Genomic DNA, 22,718 nt, shown 5'->3' on the forward strand with positions numbered 1-22,718 from the left:
GTGGTGGTTGCTGTGCAAAGGGTGATTACAGGGAGTTTCTGTGGATCCAGCAAATGCAAGTCACAGCTGCTGTTAGCATGACACTACAGCCTCTTTGGGAAATCTCAGGTTTGTACTGCTAAATTTCAACTGACTTTTCTGAGGTTTTTTAATTTTTTTTTTTGTCTATTCTGGCACATTTTGATACCTGATGATGCTCTCATTTACAGTGGGTGTGAAATAGTTGTCTTTCCCATGAACAGTTGTTCAGGTTCTGGGTTTCAACCAGCTCTTGCAAGTATATCATTTACACTTCCACCTAAAATACACCATTTTGCCATTTTACTTTGCTAAGAGAATGCACTTTAATGTGGATATTTTGCAATGTCACCAGAAAGGGGGAGGAGAACAGTGTTAAGGCCTGGCAACAAAAAAAAAAAAAGAGGGAAGAAGTACTGTGAAAGATATATTCACTGTATACACATGGAAGAGCTAGCTTCTCGCAGAGATTTCCCCTAAGCCATGGCAAAGGTGACCACTTCTTAAAGAGTCCTCCCTATCCCTGCTGAGAAATCCATAGCTATCGCCTCTGTCAGGGAGTGTGAGGTCCATGGAGGTGCTAAACCCCCAAAGATCCTTTTGGGAACCAACAGATGATGGATTAATATATTTCATAACAATCTCCATGGAGACCAAAAGCGGGCTGGCATGCTCCAGACTGATGGTGATAGAAAAGCCTGTTGGCAATGTGGATTAGTGGGTGCTCCTCTCAGAGTCAGAGGCTGCCCTGGATGATGTCGTTTATCTCAAGTGTAAATCAGATGTGACTCAGCGGCAGACGCTGCGCAGCCAAACATGCAGAAAAGCCGCGTCACTGTTGAATCAAAGCCTGAAACACAGATCATTATTTCAGGAGAGTTATGAGAATGCCATGAGTTTCAAGAAGATGATCAGTGCTGCTGAAGAAGTGAAAGCCAAGAATTAGAGATATACTGATAGGAAGCTCTTTGGATTTATTAACTGTTTTGTTTGGACTTATTAAAAAGGAATGACATCCATTAAAGTGTATCACAGGAATGAGCTATCTAGCAGCCCCAGGGCTGTGACTGAAGGGGAGCTCTGTGATAAGGTGAGGCCTCTCTACTGCTTTCCAATGACAAGGAATTCAGTAAAAAAAAAATAAAATATTTTGCTTTATAAATTGCTTGTTCAATTCAAGAGTTTTCTCAAGCAAATGGCCCAATTCTCATTAAACACATGTATTTGGGCATCAGTCTGAGACATTTCTGGCGTTTTCACGACAATTCAAAGCACTCCCATCGCTGTGTTATTGAAGGATGATGTGCACTGGCATGTCAGATGGCCGCTGGCCCGGTGTGAGAGGGGACGGGGCAGGAGCTGGGGCAGCAGCTCTGCCTGCCCCCAGAGGGGCATTTACTGCAGAGAGCTTGGCAGTACCCACAGCACTGCCATTGCTGTGCAGAACACGGACAGGTGATAGCACTTTGACCGTTCCTTTTTGCAGTCTCTTCACAGTGGTATTTCAGGCTGCTGAACTGCAGGCTGTGCCCTATGTCTGTATTTACTGAAGCGTTTCTGTATTTACTGATGAACTTCAGGTGCTGAAGGAAGCAGACATGCTCCCCCCTCCCCATCAGCCTCCTCGTGCACGTCTTTTAAGCTTTGCATAAGCAAGAGCCACAGCTGGAGCAGCTTGGGGCTGCCCCCACCAGCAGGAGCATCCCATCTCTTTCCGCTCCCCCTTGCAGTCTCTCATCTCTTTCAGTGCTTTGTCACTTTTTTGGTGTCAGCAGCTTTCTCTCAGCGCAGAAGTGAGCTGGGTACTCAGAGGTTTGATCCACCCACTGTACATACACACCCCTGGGTCGTTTCAGAGAGGTGTTTCTAATCCCCTTTCCATGAGGGTGTGTTTTCCCCCCTGCTGCCCGCTGTGCCCCCTGGCACCTCGTTGCCTCTGGGTTTTTTTTCTGTGTGTCTTAATAAGCAAGTACAAGTCACAAGGTAAGAGAAATCTCTTCATCTCCTTTTGTTACATCTGTAACAGCCTTTGAGTCATGTCAAAACAGCTCTGGGCTCACTTATCTGCATTCGGGAAATTCTTCTTTACCAATGTACACTTCAGACTGTGTAAAAATGAGGTGATTTCTTTTAAAAGGTAAGTGTCAGTGAGAACTTCAAGACACTAAAGATGCAATCCTGGTACATGGAAGGTCAAAGAGCATAGCTTGATAGGTTCTAAAATACTTCTGCAGGTGGAGTTCCAGCATGTACTGAGCTATTTACCATGCCACTTCAACTAATTGTTTCTATTCAGCCCATTTTCCTTTTCAGTTTAAAAGTAGTAATGTGTTGAACCTCACCAGAAAAACTGAGCTACCTTTCTTTTTTGGAAAATAGTTGTTCACTCCCCCTATCATACAGCATTAGGAGAGCATCAGACATCCTGTTTCACACTTTTCCACCACTGCCCTGTGGGGATGCTTGGTCCTTTTTTGCTTTTTTTTTCCCATTTGGGCAAACTTCAGTGCATCTTATTATTACTGAAAGTTAGAGAAGAGATTGAAGACTGATTACAAGGATATGATGTACCAAGGGAAAACTCGTTATACAAAAGCTTTGTTTAGAATCAACTACTTTGTGTTCTAAAAAAGCTACTGCAGACATCCCTGTTGTTTTTATTGATCTTATAGATTCGGTAGTGGGGCATTTAGAGTTTGGCTTTGCTTTGGAGACTGGCATATTTTATTTGAATTTGCTTAAAATTCAGCAGATTTAAGTGATCTGACAGCGTTTTGAAGGTTGGCCTAGAAGAAGAAATGGTTTCTCATACAAGGTGAGACAGCTGTCTCCAGAAGAGTTATCGCTCCACATTGTCACCAGATTTCCTGATGCCCAGAAACTCTGGTCAGGTAGAGAGCTCTGCCAGGGCAGCCTGGCAGGTGGCACTGGGTCCAGCATCCTGCTCTGCAGGCACTTCTCTTCCTGCTGGCATTTTGCCTCCCTCTGGGGCTTCGATCAGTTCACATCAGGCAAGTCCTGAAGATCAGCTGCCAATCCAACCCCCAATTCCCTACACCGTGTACCTGGCTTTCCAAATCTTTACTGCAGTGGCATTTTCTGTATTTTAAAGAGAAATGTTTCAAAACTGTGATATTCCCAAGGATATAGGATAGTGCTGTAGTTGCTATTTTACTTAATATTAAAAGGTTAAGAAGCCCATGAAAACATATAGCTCTGTGGAAATTAATGATGCTTATCTCTTGTAAACTACTGCTGTGTATGTACCTATCCACTCATAATGTTTTAAAATATACATAGCAGAGTGCAGATAGTGATAACACATTTGATTTTATCTGCTACAAATATATATATATATATATATTTGTATGTCAGACAAATAACTTCTCTTTCTACTCTCTGTATTGATAGAATCCATAGAGGGTTTAATCCTTCTGAGTGTGCTTCTCCATGTTATTCATCTCAACTGTGCACTCAGAAAGTTCAAATATTGAAATTGGTTGAAAGTTAGAATATTAATGTCTGTTCTTAGAAATTCAGTAACATTCAGTTACATTTCCCCAGCTGATGGATACTGTCACAAATGGCTACCGAAGGAGTGTAGACAGTTAATTACTCTGAAACAGTTAGGATCTTAGCCCAAGTACACGAAGACTTTTCCTAGTATGTGTAAAGAGAAATACTGGAGTGCTCTGAGATCCTGATTTCTGTAGGAATGCTACCAATCCTAGCTGATAAACCTTGGAGCAGCTGTTGACAAGCAGTGTTGTGTATCACCTAGGCGCTAGGTCTGGGACAGTTCAGGTTACCCCCTCCGGAGGACACAGGATTGGCCGTAGATGAACGTTGTTTACTCTTAAAATATCAGCCCCAGTGAAAGTGAGGACTGTCAATGAGAAATGCAGCTTCTCTCCAAAAGTGGAGGTTTTCAATTAGAAAGACAGAAAAAAGCATAAAATTTGCAAGGAGAATTTAGCAGGCAAGGAAACAAGCCCTGTGCAATGTTACCCTGCAACTAGCCGCCTCTTCTTAGAGCAGACAGAACACATGCTTCGTTTAAAACCTGTTTTTAAGCACACCCCTAATTATGAAATCATTACCCGAGACCTGCATGATAAGGAAAGAAGAATTATTATATTAACCTGGGATCCTCGGTGCACTCAGAGGCATCACAAAGCAGCTCTCCTGCAGTCAAAGCCTGCGCACTCCCTCTTTTCTCTCATCCAGTGAGTCACTTCTTCCTTTTAATCTCCTATTAAAATCCTTTCTATCCTCTTCAGTTTATGACTCTGTTGCTGCAAGGTGGTTTGTGGCACTCGGTATGGCTAATCCTTGGGATTGCATCATATTGAGAACAGAATAATTGAAAACAGCTTGAAGCAGTTGTAGTTAGGCACACAAATCAATGACAGATAATCATTTAAGCACAAACTGAAACAGACATTTACATGGAAAATAATCATGGCCTTGGAGTTACACCCTGTACTTGCCACACAAAATCTTCCAGGATTTGGCAGAGTACCATTGGTTGCTAAATCCCACTGCCAGCGTGCCCATCCCTTTGAGACAGCCCTGGCAAACCCCTGCTGGAAACCTGAGCTCAGCTGTAAATAGGTTTGTGTGAAAAGCTGTCCACCTTCGGGTGAAATAAAACTGCACTGCCCTGCAGGCTGTGTGTGGGTCATGGTCTGAGACGAGCAGCTCAAAGCAGTGCAAAGCCACAAGGCAGACGAGTGCATGGGGCTGCATCTCCCCTTTGAGGCTTCTGCTCCCATGCCAAGGCCCTGCCAAGGGAAGGGTCATGCTCAGGTGCACTGTTCTGGGTATGGAAGGACAATGATAATGAGGAAAAACTCCTACAGTGGAATGTTTCCTGGCTTGGTAGTACAGATGGGTGCACATATTTCCCTGTCATTTTCCAGTGACAATCATATTCATACCAGCTGGTTAAAATCTTTTAATAAATGATTACCTGATGAGAACACTTTCTCATGGCTGTGATGCTGGGGTTTGCTCATTTTTGCCACATCCAAATAACCATTCAAGTTAAAAAGCAATAAAAAAAATACAATTTAAGTTCTTTCTTAGAATCTTTAGAAAGACACTTGGAAACCTAAGTCCCAGCTCACCTAAAGAGCTCTAATTTGAAGAAAATATGTTGGGGATATCATATGCTATTGGTTGTTTGTCCTGGGAGGCTGGAAGAGCTGAGCCTCCATCCCTGTCTGAGGGTCCATTCCATAGCCAGATGAGTGAGTGAGCGTTGTTATCTGTGTGGGTCCCACAGCTCTGAATTTCTCTGGGTGAATTTCCTTACAGAGAATATTCCAGGGTGAATATTCCCCTCTGCTTCTGAATGAGGCTGGGAGTCACAGCTGGCCCAGCAGCCCCCAGCTCCCTCACTGCTCTCCTGGCTGCAGTGCCTCTGCCAGGAGCTGGCCACCCTGCTGCTGCTATGATGCACATGCAAGCACAGAAACCAGCCCAAAAAGCTGCACCAGAGAAGTTTCAAAAGTTTAGTTTCCAATTTTTCTTCCACTTTACATGATTCTGGTGAAAGGGTATTATTTATAAAACTAAGTGAATATTATAATCGTCACAAAATGGTAAAGATCAAAGACTACCTTGCATCAAGCAGAATTACAGTGCCATAACATTTTTTCTTGTTACAGCTGATATCAATCACGGCGTGACAGCAAGCCACAGAGAGGGTTTTTCAGTCGGTATCGCTGACACTCTCCGGCATTTGAAAGGCAGCAGCTCACTAGCATGTGCTCTGGGTGTGAAAGGGAGAAACCAGCAGCATCAGAAAGTGCCTTCGGGATCTGTGCCATTAAGTACGGCCATTTGGCAGCAAAATGCACGCACACAACTTTAATTCTGCCCACGGCTGGTGTGGCCTCGGAAGGGAAGAGATAAAAGCCTCTGTGAGAGGAGAGGGCTTGATTTCAAGTGACAGTGGTGACATTTTCAGCAATGACCCCCGAGTGCGGCAGAGTCTGCTCATGATGCTCCTGCCCCAAAGACATGTGCACCACCCTCCTCTCTCTGGGAAGAGCTGGGAATTTGGGTGATGGCGAGGGCTGCCCAGCTCTGGGTGGTGAGGCACCGACCCGGCGGAGCCCTGGATAACATCTGGCTGTGCACATGGTGCCACTGCCAGCGCTGCCAGCAGCTTTCCTGCGCCAGCCATCAGCCTGGTACTTCTCTTCCCACAACTCACCATCATATCTTTGCTTAGTTTAGGCTTGAGAGTCTTTCCACCGTGGCCGCAGACTGCCCAAGGAAAGGAATGAGATTTCTCTTGTTCCTCCCCAGGACCCTGTCAGGCTGGTGAGTTTTGCAGTTCCAGCACTCAAAGTACTGCATGCACTGTGTCCCCCAGACTTACCTCGGGGAGCATCTGGTGGAGAACAGAAAGGAAAAGGGAATTATAGGAGATCTGTTTGCATACATATCCCTTCCATCTCTCCTCTGCACAGCAAAAGCCAGCCCATGTGTTTCTCCTTGCAATAGATACAGGTCCACAGCAGCATCTTTCCATGCTGTGCTCACAGCCTGTGCTTCTGCCAAGTGCCACCTGAGCTCGCAGCCCACAGAGGCCCCCCGGGCCCTGCAGCAGGAGCCTGCAGCAGTGGGGCACACTGAGGAGCATCCTGCTGTGAGCCAGCAGCAGCAGGAGCAGCAGGGACCAGCCTGCGGAGCCAGTGCACCGCTGCACACAGGTGGGAGCCCGGGAGCTGCAGGCAGAGCGAGGCTGTAGTTGTATCGAGCAGTATTGATTCTGGCAGTGACTGGAACACTTTGGTTTCTGTATCAGGGTTATATTAACATTACAATTTCATAAAATGCAACTTTGCTTCAAATGGCCCTGCACCTGTTTCTCAAGGCACTTCAATCTCTTTGCAATTTCAACATTGCAAAGAGAAGAAGAAACAAAGCAAATTCGGTTGGGACAGTACAAGGTTCAACAAATTTAAACCTCCTGCATTTTCAGGATTCTTCTGCTATTTGAATAGAAAACTGCATGGTTTTAGACAAAGTGCCCATCTTCAGTTTTTCAGTCTCCTTTTCCTTTGCTGCTGAGAATGATACAATGTACTTCCCTGCCAGTTACTAAAATGCTTCTAAAAACTTGAAGAATTATTTGAAAAAGGGCATTCCTATTCCTTATGCATAAAACATGCATGCATATTCATATAAAACATTTAGAAAAATTTGTACCAGTTATAATTAGCATGTTTTGTGCATCTATTTTCTTTGCTATTAAATAACAAATTTGTGGTAACCATAGCAACTGGAACATCACATGATACTGGTGCTATTTTGGGGATAACATAAGTACCTTTCTTAAAGAAGCATTCACACCTCTAAGCTATGAATTTTAATAATTTTCACGACCAAGTATTTGTTGGGTAGATTGTATTCACTCCTCACTCTAAAGCTGATTTAACGTGGAATGCAGTACCTTGCATCGCAGTGCCTATGACCACTTAAAAGCTGTGATGAGTTCTCTTGTTTTGTACAAAGGCAAGTGACTTAAGCAAGGCAAAAGAGAAGCTGCATGTGTTGAGGGGAAAAGCAGAGTAAAATGAAGGATTTCTCTTATTGTTTCTGGGGAAGGAGCTCCTATTGGTCATGTACCTCTTCATGCTTGAATGGAGGAAAGCAGAAGGAAGGATGTGCTTTAATCCTGCATTGGTACAACTCCTACTGGAATAAGCCATAATCTTGGATTGGTGTATCTCCTGCTGGAATAAGCCAGAGATGTTGCATCAGCTCTAGTGGAAGCTGGGAGAGGTCCTTGGGAAGTTCTTTAGAGAAGAAACCAGTTTGGCCACCAAAGCCAGTTGCCTTCTGCTACAGTCAAGTGTTTTTCTACTGAGTATGTGCTGTACACCACACCTCATACCGTGGGCCTTCCAGCATCTCTGAGCCTCACAGCTAATGAGACAAAGAGCAAGAGATCAAATGCCACAACAGCAACAAGCCATAGGTGGCAACAAGGTCGGTATCCACATGCTAGGGTAGGGATTCTCTTAAATAAAGCTTGCTGAAGTGTCATACTACAGGTAAGAACAAAACACCTCAAGTGTGATGAATTGAGAAAAAATGGAGGAACATGGAAGAAATTCCCTTCAGTCTCTGAAACTGTAATTCAGTTAATTGTGGGAATGTAAGTAAGATGAAGCAAACAGGCACCGATGAGAAATGAATGCTATTAAAAATATGCTGCCCACACTGATGTTCTAATGAAAAATGCTGCCTGACATGATTAATTGTTTTATCACAGAAGTGTCTGTAGAGATGAAACCCACCCTGAGCTTTCAGGACGGTGTTATCCATCTCCCAGAGCAGAGGTAATGAGGGATCATTCACCCTGGGTGGCTCAGGCAGGTGATTTGGGTTAATACACACACCAAAGAGCCCATTAGACTGGGGAATTATTTTGCCTGAGTCTGCCTGCTAGGGTGGATTTTGGAGCAGAGGAATTTTGCCAGAAGGTGAAGTAAAGTGCTGGGGTTGAGGAAGGGAGCCATGAATCAGAGCTGTAAGGAAGCACAGGAGTGTGTACAAAAAATGAGGGGCTGCAGGGCCTGCCAGGGCTGTGCTGGCAAAGGGCCCCAGTGCCCGAACATCGTCTGGGGCTGGAGGGTGGAGCCCCTGGTGCAGCTCACAAAGTGCAGCCAGGCTTGGGGCAAGTTGCAAGGAGTAAAGGTCAATGAGAACCTTGTGTTTGTAAGCTCACCCAGGTCAAACCTTAGCCAGACTGGGGGTATGAGCCTGAATAAAGATTCACAAAGTAATGCTTTGCCTCTGGCTCCACTCTGTTCTGCCCACCTTTGATTTTTCTCCATTCAGGGATGTCATTGGAAAAACTTGTTTTTTAGTTCATCCTTTCTTACTTCTGTTTTATCACTTTTGTAGAAGAAAGTCTGATTCTTCTTTATTTAACAAAAATAAAAATGGGTTATTGTTTTCATGAATAATTACAAATGTTCAACTTCAGCCATTTGGAAATTATGGATTTTGTTTCAAAAAGTTCTATAGCAAACAAATAGATTGAAAAAGAAATTAAAGCAATCATTTAGATATCTCAAAAATGGGAAGTTTTGATTACCCTAAACTAACCCCTGAGTGTTTTCTATCTTAACTTGTCCCCCAAGATGGAGGAATCCTTTTTCACCCCTCTCTTGGTACACCTCTTGTGGTGCTTGTTTGAGGAGGTGCTGGCAGGATGTGCTGTGTAGTGGCTGCCTGAGAGAAGAGGCTCCCTGCTCCCCTCCACCCTCACTCCATGGCTTGTGTTATTGACCCTTTGGGACCAAACCTGCTTTGTTCTCTCTTGCTGCAGCTCTTGCTGTGCCAAGTGTTTCTCTGCCCACTGCCTGTCCCCTCCACCAGTGTCTGGGGCATCTCCTCCCTTTGCCTGTGCTCTGGACAGGGACTGGTCCTTGGATTGGCTGGGGAACTCAGCCTTCCTTCATTCCAGCACTTCCCTCATCTTCCATTCTTCTTCTCTTCCAAATGCCTGCTTCTTATAGAAAAGGTCTTGGGAAAAGGTCTAACAAGGCAGCAGTGTGGGGTTTCAGCTGAACACATATGCAGAAGCTCTAAGGGGTGAAGTAAAATTAAACCTATTACAGGCAAAAAGGAAAAGTTGCACAATAGGCTTTTTTCCTTTTCTTGATCCATTCTGCAAGACAGGAATTTCTTACTCTACTTTATGTTTGGAAGGGGAGCAATACAAAGGAAAGGTTTGGAAGATGCTGGCAAGTGATAAAATACAAAGACATTCTTTTTCTTATATAGTAAATGAATGGCTTTCTGCCTTGCCTTTTGTTAAAGCTCTTAATCCAGCCTGTAAATAGGCACTTTCCCTTTGGACTGACTGTTTAGATATGAGACTTAGAGCTGATCTGAAGTAATAGGATGAGAAAATAGGAGAGATATATCAAAGAGAATGATACATAGGCTCACACTACTGAACTTTCTCTTGCAGCACTTCTCGTACACTGTATGTAAATGTTCACAAGTACAAAGTGCACTTCATTTTACTGCAGACCTGAGCTAAGGCATGGGCTCTGAGAAGCCTGGCTGTTTGATCCCCGGGGGGCAGCCCACCTGCCTCAGGGCAAAGCACAGATTCTCTGCCATAAAGCAGAACGCGAGAGGCAATTTTGTTGCGTGGCCTGATTTAGGCTTACAAAATGCTGGAAAAACTCTGCACTTAAGGATGCTGGAAGTGGAGATTCACACTCCCAGATCTCAGAAATGGCAATAGGAAGCCTGACCAAACAAAAAAGTCAGCAAAACAAGGGACTTGGGACCAAGAGAACTCTTAATCAAAAAAACAGATTATCTTCAGAGAAAAACTATATTTCACATTCACGAAAAAGACTTTTTACCCTACTTTTTAAGCTACATAAACTTTTGCAATGAAGCTATAGTGTTTCTGGCTGTTTCTCTGGGACTCTTCCATGGCTTTCTTGCGAGTAAAGCTGTGGCAATGCATTGTTCTTCGTGGATTTGGAAGCCCTCCAATTCATATTCAGCTGCTGTGGAAAAAATCCTAAAAATTCACAGACTTGTCTTGTTTCCAAAGACACTTCTGACCCAGGCAATGTATTCTAAAATCCTTAATCATTTTCTGCTTACTGAAAATCTTCACTGACTGAATAGGAATTTTTCCCAAGTCAGATATTAAAGGAGAGATTTCTAGTGTGGTTCTTAAAGATTAACATATATATATGTATATAAGCACAGTGAGAGTATAAATATAAAATATGATGCATATATTTTCTTCTGAATTTAAAATGAATAAATTAATCACTTGCTTTCCATTTTGTATTTAGGAATATTTAGATGCTATTTGATGCTATTTATATTTTCCAGGGCACCTCTTCGTAAGAATAATTTTTTTATTAGGTGCTACTTGGACTGTATTTTAGAAGACATTTAAAGCCATACAAAGAGGTAAACTGCCAACCAACACCATCAAGGTCATTTGAAAAGGATGCTCAGACTGGAGAGCTGAAAAAACTAACTTAGCTTCTTCCATTTCTTGTATTAAACTTGTGAAAACCAAGTGGAACTTTGAAGACCAATAATGAGACCCAAGGAAAAAAAAAAAATACATAAACAAAATCTCTTTTGTGCTGCTTTATATATCAGTGGAAATAAAGATCAATATTTGTGAAAGTAATGTCCTGAGCAGATTTCCTTTCCCACTGAAAATACTGCATGACTGAATGGGAAACCTTTCGAGGAGGCAGTGCAGGATCTGCCCTGGGTTCCCAGTCAGAGGCTGCCAGGACAGAGCTAGTTGCTTGTAACTCTCCCAGCTCTTCCACTGAACAGTATGAACTGACATCCATGTGCCTGCTCTCTTTTTCTTTAAAATACTCTTTATCCCCATTGTATACTCTTCTAAACTGTATGGGAGAGTTCTTCTGATCTGCTACTGGCTTTTGTTTTCAATGTAAACCTGTTATCACTCAAAACCACAAGTTACATTAAGAGCATTTAAAATGGTTTTTGTTATTTGTACATAACACATTTTTTTTCTGATCAGCTGAAAGCTGTAAAAAGTTTGCTTTGAATTCTTCCCTAAGATATCTTCTTAAATACCAGTAGAAGGGAAGTTTTAATTCTGTGCTTTAAGCAGTACAACCACTTGAATACCCCCTATTTCAAATACAAAGCCATAGTATTTAAAACGTTAAAATAAATCCTTTGTTTGACATCAGTATGACCGTTAATAAAAGGTGTGTCCTTCATTGCCTGTTTTAACACCACACTGAAAAGGTTTCATTTCAATTGAATTAAATCTCAACTAAGTTAACTAATAAACAGGAATATCAGGCAATGGCATGGCACCACCCAAGTTGCTAATGCAAAATGATGAGTGAGCAGTGAAAGGTCAGTCCTGGAACTGGGGCCTGCAGATGCAACCTGATTTTCATATTGATTGTGTTTTCCAGTGGGCTTCAGGTCAGGAGCTGGGACCTCAGGGCTTGCTCTGTCTGCAGCTGTCTCACTGTTTTCTTTGCTTACCTTGAGCAAGTTCTGCAATATTTCTGCTTCTCCAAAGATAAAATAGGTCTAATGTTTATCAGTGTTGCAAAGGCATCAATGCCCAGAAAAGGTCTTAGGTGTTCCCGATGGAGAAGATGCTATGCACAATAAAATATTCACTCTGTGTGTGTGTGTATATATGTAATCTCAAGGGTTAATGTTTCTCTGCAGGATTGCAGGATATTTATTTTTACCTGTTATTAAATCCACTGTGAATTAATGTGCTTTTTTTTATAAAATGGGTTTACAACCAGGAAAAGAGAAGATACAGGCACCTGTTCTGAGAGAGGAGCAACACAGAACTGTATATGTTATTCCAAAAGCATTTGTTGACACATAACAGATCAATATACAACTGCATAATAAGGTTGAGAGATGAGATTAAATGTTCAAATAGGTATACTAATTAAAAAGGACATGTACATCCACGTATAGAGAACCTGATGGTGAGGAAATGACAGAGATTCAGCACTACAGTGAATTATAAATGTCAAATTACAAGGATGCATATAAAAAAAGCTTGTAACTGTTAGGAACTAGACTCTGTATTCATGTGAAAGCTGTTGCCTTTATCATCTTCTTAGATCCTTCTAAGGTGTTCTGTCATTCACTGTCAAATTTTCTACGTAAGATAGTAAGATGTATGTCACGCAAATGTCCAAAACTGCTCCTCTGCCTTTGTCAGGACACACCAATATATTTTGAGAGGTTTGTAAGCAGAAAGAATATTAAGCAGGAGATCTGCTTAAGTATTAGCAGTAAGCTACAGAATTTTTCTCCCTCGGATATGACAAAATCTAGCACATGATTCCCAAAATATAGGGGAAAAGGGAAGCAGCAATGTGTGTTCAGATGGCTGAGGGCCCAATAGGTTGTTAGAGAGCCATGGTCTGCACAATAAAAATGGATGCTAACTAAATTTTGATGTGCAAGAGCATGCCTTTAATTTGCAATATATTTTTTTTAATTAAAAGGTAAATAGCATTTATAATTCTTCTCACAGACCAAGAGCAACAATAACACCTACAGAGCTCTCAAGACATCTGAAGAACTTCTTTGATGCATGTGACCCATGGGGTAGGTACATTTAAATGAAAAGAGTTGACTGCTTTAAGTGATATTTATGTTTTTACACCATATTGATTATTGCTTCTAAAAGTTTCTTAACATCAGTTGCAAGATTTTAGTTGCATGAAACATGTAAAATGCTCAGCCATGAAAGTGTGGTGAAAGTCCCTCCCCAAGTACAATTGACTTGGCAAGACATTTACCGTGCTGCAGATGACTTGCATTGAGCCAGGATTTCACATGAATATGAGGGCACAGAGTCTGTCTGCACAAGCTGTGTTCAGACCCTTCTTCACACAGGCCTCATAGAAATGCTTTTCTCAGCTATATCCTCTCCTTCAACACAAGCCTCCAAGCTTGCAGAGCCTATAGTTCATTTCCTCTAAGATCTTTGACACTCAACACCCCATTACAGGTTTTGGGCAGCTGTAGTTCCTTCAGCAGAACCCATCCTCCAGCCAGGGTGCTCCTCACTCCCCACAGGCTGAGGCTAGTCCATGGCTGCACCCGTGCCAGAAGCTCTCCGAAGGTTTCGCGCATTTGTCGAACAGAGCAGCAGAAGCCCAGAAAGGAATGGAATGGGAAGGCAGTGCCAGCTCAGTGCTGGGTGCTGGGCATGGTCCTGTCACCCTGCTCACCTACACGGCCACGCTCCAAAACCTGAGCATCTTCTGCCGCCTGCTCGGCAGCACCCACCAGCCGCAGCTGCTGTGGAGAGGAACTGCCCAGCTCTGAGCGGCTGCTGCCTCTCTTGCCAGTGCTCTTTAGGGACAGCACCTCCAGGCCAGCTGTTCCAGTGGGGAGCGCAGCAGCTCGCATTTTGTTGGGCTGCTTGAAGTGAGTGCAATGGCTGGGAAGAGAGGCAGGCTGCTGACACCAGTCTCTCTAATATGCTAAAGCTGGATCATGTTCTGCTCAGAGGGTCTGATGGTATCAGCCTCCAGAGAATCAGTGTCTGACACTCCCAGTCTGTTGTTCATATTGGTTTGGTCTCAGCTGAGCTATTTCTAACAACGAAGAACATATCTGAGCGAGTTACAATTTGCTGTAATCATATTTTTCCAGTTTTTCTCTGTGATAATTACTCCCATAAATATCATTGCTTCACCTCAGCTCAACAGAGTGCTGTTTCTGTGCTCAGTCTCAACCCTCCGTACTTGGATTGCTGGGGAAGAAATGATAGCATTTGTTGTTACCAGAACCACTCCAGCTATGGGGCTGTTGGGGCCTCAAGGGCTAGTTCTGTTTCTTTGCAGTATTAGCTGTTAAAAAAATGCCTTCTGAGTTGAAAACTGGTGAAGAAAATGTGTTAAATAGCACCTATGTTTAAATTAATTAGTTAATAATAATAATAGTAATAGTAATAGTAAGAGTAATAATAATAATAAAAATATTTGACTTGTTTTTCAACTAGGCAGAGACTTGAAAACCAGAAGCCAGGATGCAGATTTTCAGTTAAATGTCTCTGGCTTTACTGCTGTTCCCTGGGCTTAGTTTATAGACTATTTTTAATGTAATCAATGGGCTGAAGACCTCAGGAATTCCAGTTCCTAGCATGGTTACTAACAGCTCTTCTGACAGACCCTTAAAGTAGATTTCATAAGAGTATTGTCTATTTTTTACTGCTGGTTAAGAGTCACAGACATATTTCAACTTCAGAGTGTCAGGCACCAGCAGTACCCAGAAAGGGGGTGCTTGGTGTGAGACCTTAAATGCAGGTGAGTATATGGGAAAGAAAAAGAGGCAAGAATTGGAAGATTGCTGTCCCAATTTTAAAAGTGGTGAAATGTGTCAAAAGACTAAAGGACCAGGCCAAGTTACCTCTGTTGCCTATGGCAGACCTGGCATTCAAAGCCATGTCTCCAGCTTTCTAATGTACCCTCTTAACTGCAAGGCCATTCTTCCCCTCCAGAAAATGATATATAGGTACATAAATGTGCATTGATGTAATGCCAAGTTATAAACCACAAGCCTTTCAGAACTCATGTCCCTGATAGATTACAAAAGAACTTGAAGTCAGGAGAATTGTGGTTTGTCTGACCTTATGCTAATCATTCTTCCTACTTGTGTCTTGGTCAAACTGAAAATGGATAGAATAATGAACCCTTTTGAAAACTGTAATTTCTGGGTGTTGGTCATGACCCAGTTTTTATAAGTTGCTAGGATATGGGTATAATCAGGGAAATGAAGATTCTATCTTATGAGACAAGACCGAAAAGATTGATTTAAACAAAAGAAATTATGAGAAGGAATATTAGTACACTGTGAGGGGAGTAAATATCAGAACTAAGTAAGTTCAAGGACAAAATTGGCATCTGAACAAATGGATATAAACGGGCCCCTAATAAACACAGCCTGGAAATCTTAAGACAAGTCATGAGATTCTGGAACAGTTTTCCAAGGGGAATAGTATGGCCAGAGAAAGTATAGGCTTTTAAATGGGTCTCAATCAGTTTGTGAGCTGGGTTATCATGCCTGAGAAAACCAGAGAACCAGACTGTCAGTCCAGACAAGTCCAGTGTAGCCAGGTAAAACCCAGGACAACACCAAGATGTAACATCGTGTGATGCTCTGGAAAAAACATTGTGACTGGCTACTTCTGTCTCAAATTCCATCACGTGTATTTCGGATTTTAGGCTCCTCAGTTCAGAATCTCTTCAATTCCCTGATTATCTCACCAGCCTCGCACTTGAGGTGTTATTTAACATTTCCAGGTAATCCTTCCCTGCTCTCAAGAGCCAATGCAGGAGCAGTCCTGGAACAGGTCAGGGTAACATTGAACGAGAAACTCCTCGTGTTGGCTGCTGAGGATGGGAGAGCGGGGTGGTGGCAGGGGAGAGTAGGGGCAGGTGGCGAGGCAGCACACAGGGTGTTCTTCAGGACGGCTGAAGCCTCTGCGCAGGGGCTGTACCCTACCCCCACCTCGCAGCCGTCTGGAGGGGACACCTGCCGAGACCCTGCTGGCAGTGCCTTCAGCGCCTTCATTCCCTGGGCATTCCCAGGGCAGGCGATCGCTCCTGCTGCTGGAACAGGAGGCTGCAGATGCTGGCGCAACCCCGTATCCACTGTGCCCTGCCAGGGAAGGGGTGGCTGACCCGGCTCGCCTCCTTTCCCTGCCCGGCTTTGCCCACACCCTCGTCTCCTGCCACCACCCCGGGCGGTGGCACCGTCTCTCACCCGCCGGGGCCGCCCGCCCCGTGCTGCTCCCGAGGCCGGGCGGGGCCGGGCGGGGCCGGGCGGGGCCGGGCGGGGCCGGGCGGGGCCGGGCGGGGCCGGGCGGGGCTGGGCGGGGCCGGGCGGGGCCGGGCGGGGCCGGGCGCTCCTCGGGCGGGGCCGGGCGCTCCTCGGGCGGGGCCGGGCGGGGCCGGGCGGGGCCGGGCGGGGCCGGGCGGGGCCGGGCGGGGCCGGGCGCTCCTCGGGCAGGCCGGGCCCAGCCCCGCTGCGGCGCCATGCGCGGCCAGCAGGGGTCTCCGCCGCTCCGCCCCGAGCCGCGCAGGCGGGCTGTGCCCTGGGGCGGCCGGGCCCGACCCGGCTCCGCTCCGCGGGCACCGGCAGCCCCCGGCAGCGCCCTCGCCCCGCCTGCCCGCAGCCCCCGCCGGGGCGGCGCTGCCGCGGCTCCGCGGGTGCGGGACGGGCCGGCCGGGCCCGGAACGCCCCCGCGCCGCTCCCGCCCGGCGCGGCTCGGGGCCGGGGAAGCGGGACCGGCGCAGCGGAGGCTCCCGGCCGGGATGGGCGGCGGCTGCCGGGAGACAAAAGGCCGGCGCGCGTCCGCCTCTGCGGCAGCGCGGGGTGCGCGGCCGCTCCCCCTCCCCGGGCCGCCTGCGGCAGGGACTGGGTCCGCCGCCTGACCGCAGCCCAGCCGCCCTCCCCGCCTCGCTGCGGCTCCGGGAAAAGACCGTCATATGTGAGCCGTGACAGGCTCCCGTGCCGGCCTCCCGAGCGGATGCCGAAGCCCGTGTGCACGGAGTCAACCCCGGGCAGGAAGCGGAGAGCGGGTGTTAGAGCGGGTCCTTCCAAACCCGTGTGTAGGTGTGATGGGAAAACGAAAGGGAGCGGCCACCTTTTATAACGCACTGAATCTCCTGAATTATAAGTAGCGAAACCCAAACTAGATCGCCGTAACGCTGGGCTGGTTGGGTTGTTTGTTTGTTTTTTTTTTCCTCTGGTACAGAGAAATTTTGTTCATTACCGTGCAAGCGGTGCCGATGCGTGCGGAGGCACGGCAGAGCGTGACTGCCGGAGTGGCACCGGGCGGTGCCCAAAGTTCCCGCTGTCCCCAGCAGCAGGAGGCATCCCTTTGGGTTGGGGGGCGAGGGGCTGGGGCGGAGGGAGGGGCTGCTGCCTGGCAGTCCCCTCGCAGCCGCCGCTGCAGCCCGCCTGGCTTTCCGTGAGGTCTCCCTGGGACAGGGAGTGAGAGAAGGAAACTCTCAAGTTGTGCCCGAAGAAAAGTTGCCCGACTGGAGGAGTCGGGGGAATCCTGAGTGTCGCCACCTGCTCAATCCTGTTTGTTGCTGGGTCCTTCCTGCTTCTTCTGCAAACCCAGGGGAAGGGCAGGGTTTGCCTGGGAAGCTTGCCGTAGTCTTACGGAGACAAGGGGAGAAAGAAAACAACACTTCTTCAGAGTGGCACCTCACCTTCTCGTCTCCTGGCCAGGGCTGGAATGGAGGCTGAGGACGGTCTGAGCAGTGCTGGTGCCGGCTCTCCCCATTCGTAGCCCCTCCTAAAGAAAACACGTCTGAGCCCTCGTGGGTGAAGAACCAAACCCAACAAAAGTTGGATCTTTTCGGAAGAGGGGCCCGGTGGTGCCGAGCCCGGCAGCTCCGCTCCGCGGAGCGCTCGACAGCGGCGGAGCGCTCGCCGCGGCTGGGACTTGACCTGCAGAGGGCAATAGTTGGACGCAAATGCCAACAAAGGCAGCGGGGCTCGCTGGCTCGGCGCCGCGGCCGGGACCCGAGAATGCTGTATAGGTAGGCAGCAGTGCTTAATTAATGTATATTGAAACAAAAGATCGGGTACAGCTTTTGATTTGTCTATAGGCTACGTTTTCAAGGCTAATCCGATTCATAAATGCTAGATTTATTTTAAATATATTAACACAAACTTCCAGGAGAATCATGGGGTTTACTCCGGAATTACCCTAAACGATAATTGTTTACGGGAACGTTTACATTCGGCTGCTTGGATTCGTATTATTGGCGTTCTTATTCTTTGCTACTCAGACAGTAGAGATGGAAACGAAGGGGAACTTTCCTAATTGCTGTAGCGACTGTCAGGGCTTCCGCGCAGACTTTGTAGGAGGAGGCGGCAGGCGGCGGGCGCCCTGCGCGGCGGAGCGGGGCCATTGTGTGCGGGGCCGGGTCGCCCTTCAGCACCGGGCGGGCGGACAGCTCCGGCCCTGCCCGAGCCTCCGCCGGCGCGGGCGGATGAGAACTCGCCCTCGCTTGCCCCAGCAGTCCTTCTCCCCGCTGGCGATGGATTCATCAGGCAGTGGAAGAGAGCATCCCGACGGGCGCACTTTGTCTCCCCGTCGGTGTGTGTAGACGCGGCTGCCGTAGGCGTCTGTGGCTTGTGTACATACATGGCTTTAATAATTACACGTAAGGCTCTATAACCTCATAATTCAGGAAAGCCTAGAAAACGCTACCAAATTGGAGTGTTGGCAGCAGGGGTGATTGCAGGTCTGGATGCATACTCCGTCTCTTCCCCACTCGCCGCCCCCTTCCCCCCCCCCTCCCCAAACATATTTATCTGAGATTATGTCAAATTTCAGTGATCGGAAATGTCTTGCTCAAGCGCCATTCCCGCTGGAAAAAGTCAAAAGGGTTCCTGGCATTAAAACGACCTTGCGTCATTCCTGATGAAATTAGCAGAGCTACTTCTTTAGAGCTTTGCTAAGGATGCACTTTGGTCACAGTAAGAAGTAAGAAATTTGGGGTTTAACCCCCCATCTGAGCAGGATCCGTCTGCTTTCACTCGCTGCAAAGCCTGACACGAGCACTTGAAAGCACCTTAGACCCGCAGACCATTTTTCACTTCTCTTTAAGTGCAAGCGATGGGAATTGCTAACCTCGGCTAAGAAAATTTCATTTTCCCCATCCTGCTAAACGGTTCTGGTCGACATATGTTTGTTATCAGAGAGAGGTGCTATGAACACAGAGCCATTTTCTTAGCAGCTCTTTGACTCTGTGTTACCATAGTCCCACACGGCATTGGTCCTTTCCCGTTGGGAAGTCATGAATAAGAGACTATGAAGCTTGCACGTCAGATCTTCCTCAATTAATCCACCATTAGCATGTTCGGGATCCTCTACTGGATGGTTAACAGCAGCTTTGGTAACTGTATGCTGTCCATACCCAATTATGCTCTGCTAAAAATGAACTCTGCAGAACAACCTTCCTGAGCTGTCAGTGTCTCCCGTTTTCCTATTTTAACGCTTGTGTGTAGTGGCAGGCGACAGATGGTGTAGATCAGATCGATTTGATTGCATTAGGCGATTTTTTTTTTTCCTCCTCTCCCCCCCGACTCCTTTTCTGGAAGCCCACATTCATCTGAGAGGCGATCGCCGGGGACATGGGAAGCAAGAGCAGCCGCCGATGTGTGAAAGCAACGAGACATGGCCAGCCAGAGGCGCCGGGGTCCCTTCACGGGGTTTGTTAACATGGTAATCCGGCACCAGGAGAGAAAGCTGCTTTCTGCTGCCCAGAGCCCATTCCCCATCACACATCAGATGACTCCCTGGCTTTACACACAGTTGGAGTTCTGCTCGAAACCTGGATTTAAAGGGTAAGCGCTTCAATAGAGGTGGATTTCTGGTGGTTACTCGGGTAGGTGGCAAAAGGAGCGATCTTCCAGCGATTTTTAGAAGAGGCTCCCTTTGAGCGGGCATGAATATTTTTTTCCTTCTTCCTTTCTTCCTTTTTTTTTTTTTTTTTCTTGTCCCCCTCTTTCACCAGCGAGCCCCCTAATTCAGAACAATTTCTCACAGGAAAAGACATCGTGCCTCTCTATTGACGGATTGGATCAGTATTCCCCCCTATGAAATTTGCTTTTCGTGGAGAGTCCGAGCTCTGCTCAGAGCTGCGCTCCTGATAGCTTAATTGTTTAATTCCCTCCATCCGATCCCCTCCCTTCTGTGTGTGTGTGTGTGTGTGTGTGTGTGTGTGTGTGTGTGTTGTATGGTGTGCGCGTCCCCCTCCGCGGGCGCGGCGGAGGAGGCGGAGGTGCCCCCCAGGGCCCTTCCCCGGCCCCTCCGGGCTGGCGCTCCGGCACCCGGGCTCTTTCGGCGCGGAGCGGGGCGGCAGCGCCGATAAACATGGCTTTCCGGAGCCGGTGAACAAAGGTATTTAGTGCCGCGGCGCGCCGCCGCGGGCACCTCCCGCCCTCCGCGGAAAGGTGCGGGGCGGCAGCGCGGCGGGGCTCGCTGCCCCGCTGCCCGAGGGCGTGCGGCCGGCCGGGAGCGCCGGGGCCGGGCCGGGCAGGGGCGCGGGGCTGGCAGGGCCCCGGCGGCGGCAGCGGCGGCCCCGGGAGCGGCGCGCCGGGCGGCTCTCGGCGCTGTCCGTCCCCGCGGGTGCTGAGGGGCCCGCGGGCAGGGGGGGCGGCGGCGGCGGGGCTGGCCACGGGAAGTTTCGGCAGGCGCTGTACTGGCGGGGAGCAGTGGGGGGGCTGATGCTCGGGGAGGGGAAGGGCAGTGTCAGATGGACACAGCGAGAACGGCGGAGCGGGGCTGCTTTTCCCCGAGAACCGCGTTCTTTAATATTAAAAAAAACCCAAAAAAACAAACCCACAAACCCAAACCATAAAAACAACAAAAAACAAAAAAAAAAAACCCAACCCACGCAAAGTTTGGATTTTTGCCTAATTCTCTATGCATTTGTGGAGCGCCTCCCAATTTCAGAGAATATCGGTCTAGGGTATCAGTATACAGTGTTTTTGCCACGACTCGGTGCATTTCACTTTTTCAAACGGCTTTTGTTCAAGTTGAAGGAAACCCACTGCATCAGATATTTGAGTTCCAACGCCAGCTAATGGGGTTACAGCCTTCAGTTTCACAGCGGGGAAAAATTACAGTGTTTGTTATTTACTTTCCAGCTGCTATTTAGAATACGACTTGAAAGCTTGCTGTGTTAGAGGATATAGGAAATTACGCCTAAAATTAGATTAAAATAGAGGAGAGTGTGTTGGAAATGATTTTTTAATTAATTAAGGTAATGTAGCTATCAAAGTATTTTTTTCTCTTTCTCTCTTTGTTTTTCTCATTTCTTTCAAATTCAAGCAAGAGTCTGTGATACAAAACAAATGCTGTCTTCTCGTATGTTTTCATAGGAAGCATAGTGGTAATACGTCAACTGAGACGAGGGCTCGTGTTAAGGAAGAAATATATAGAAAAAGCAAGCATCTTGTATTAATTTCAGTTGGAATCTAATCAACAAGCTGGTCAGTCACCGAGTGCAGTGGCTAATGAGGGCTGTGTGTGCTGCATAATTGCTGATGGCTGAAGAAGTGCGGAGTCCCCCTGCTCTGCGCGGGTTCGGACGGCGCCGTGCTAATCTCACTGCCCCCTCCCCACCACTCACGGAAGCTGTTCTCAGCATCAGGAGCCGGGCTGAAATAGCACCGAGAAGTTCCTTAGCGCTAGGCGAAGTGTGCTGTGCCATGACGTTGCAGAGATCCTTTCTATTTAGTTGGCGAACAATAAACGTTTATTATCACCGCGGCAGATCATCAGACAAAGCTTCCCCCTCCCGCCTCCCCCAGGCACGAGCGCTGCTGATAAGGGAACTGCTCCGGGTGACGGGCAGAGCCGCGGGCGCCATTCGGAAATAACTTCTTTTATTCTTGTTATTTTTTTCCCCCGGTTCGCCTTTCGCAGACCTTGGCAGGGCGGCGGCAGGTGTCAGGGCGGAGGTGCGCTGCCGCCGCCCCCGCCCGCCGCGGAGCCGCCTGCCCGGCTCGGCGCCCCGCAGCCACCGGGCTCCGCCGTTCGGGGACACGCGGGGAGCGGAGAGTGCAGAATTTGTACTTTGAAGCCTTTTTCGCCTTAGATTTTTATGGCGCTAGGAGGCCTGACAGTGGAGTGCCTCTGCTGAGATCGGAGCCTTTGCTATTTTTTTCTTTGATTTTTTTTTTTTTTTTCTCCTCTCCATCGCCTTCCTTTCCGCCCTCCCTCCTCTTGGTAGCACATCGAGTCAGTGTGAGTCAGGACTTGTAAAATGCATTTCCAAAGCTCAGATGAAAAGTCTCTCAGGCGTGTCTGCTGCTTTATCGGAGCTTTCCCAAGCCCACCTATGCAAACAGATTTGTAATATTTGTGTGCTTAACCGTGCATCTCTTTTACAGGAATCTGTTGCTGCGTGTGACATCTCCTGCAAGCTCCCAGAGAGAATTGATGGAGCATACAGCTAGGGAATAGGATACCAGAGAAGCACAGAGGAAGAATCCAGGCAATCACCAGGTAAACTCAGCCTTACTTTGATTTATTTCCTTTCACCTCGCCTGCAAGCCCTTGCTCACTCCAATAAGGGAGCAGGAGAGCAGAGGGACTGTACGTGTGTGTA

General features: G+C 47.3%; 1 long non-coding RNA gene across 2 annotated transcripts in view; it reads left to right on the forward strand.

The window, feature by feature from the left end:
* Positions 1-18,033: 18,033 nt before the first annotated feature.
* LOC111944523 (uncharacterized) overlaps positions 18,034-22,718 on the forward strand; it is a 46,809-nt gene continuing 42,124 nt past the window's right edge. Inside the window, exons 1-3 of one of the 2 annotated variants that reach the window (XR_015274164.1) lie at positions 18,034-18,131; positions 19,702-19,947; positions 22,501-22,615. This is a non-coding gene — a long non-coding RNA (uncharacterized LOC111944523). Of the gene's footprint in view, positions 18,132-19,016; positions 19,948-22,500; positions 22,616-22,718 lie in introns of those variants that run through there. The other variant, XR_015274163.1, reaches the window with a different exon arrangement.

This window comes from Cyanistes caeruleus, chromosome 9 (genome assembly GCF_971803275.1).
Source record: "Cyanistes caeruleus chromosome 9, bCyaCae1.hap1.1, whole genome shotgun sequence".
Taxonomy (NCBI): domain Eukaryota; kingdom Metazoa; phylum Chordata; class Aves; order Passeriformes; family Paridae; genus Cyanistes; species Cyanistes caeruleus.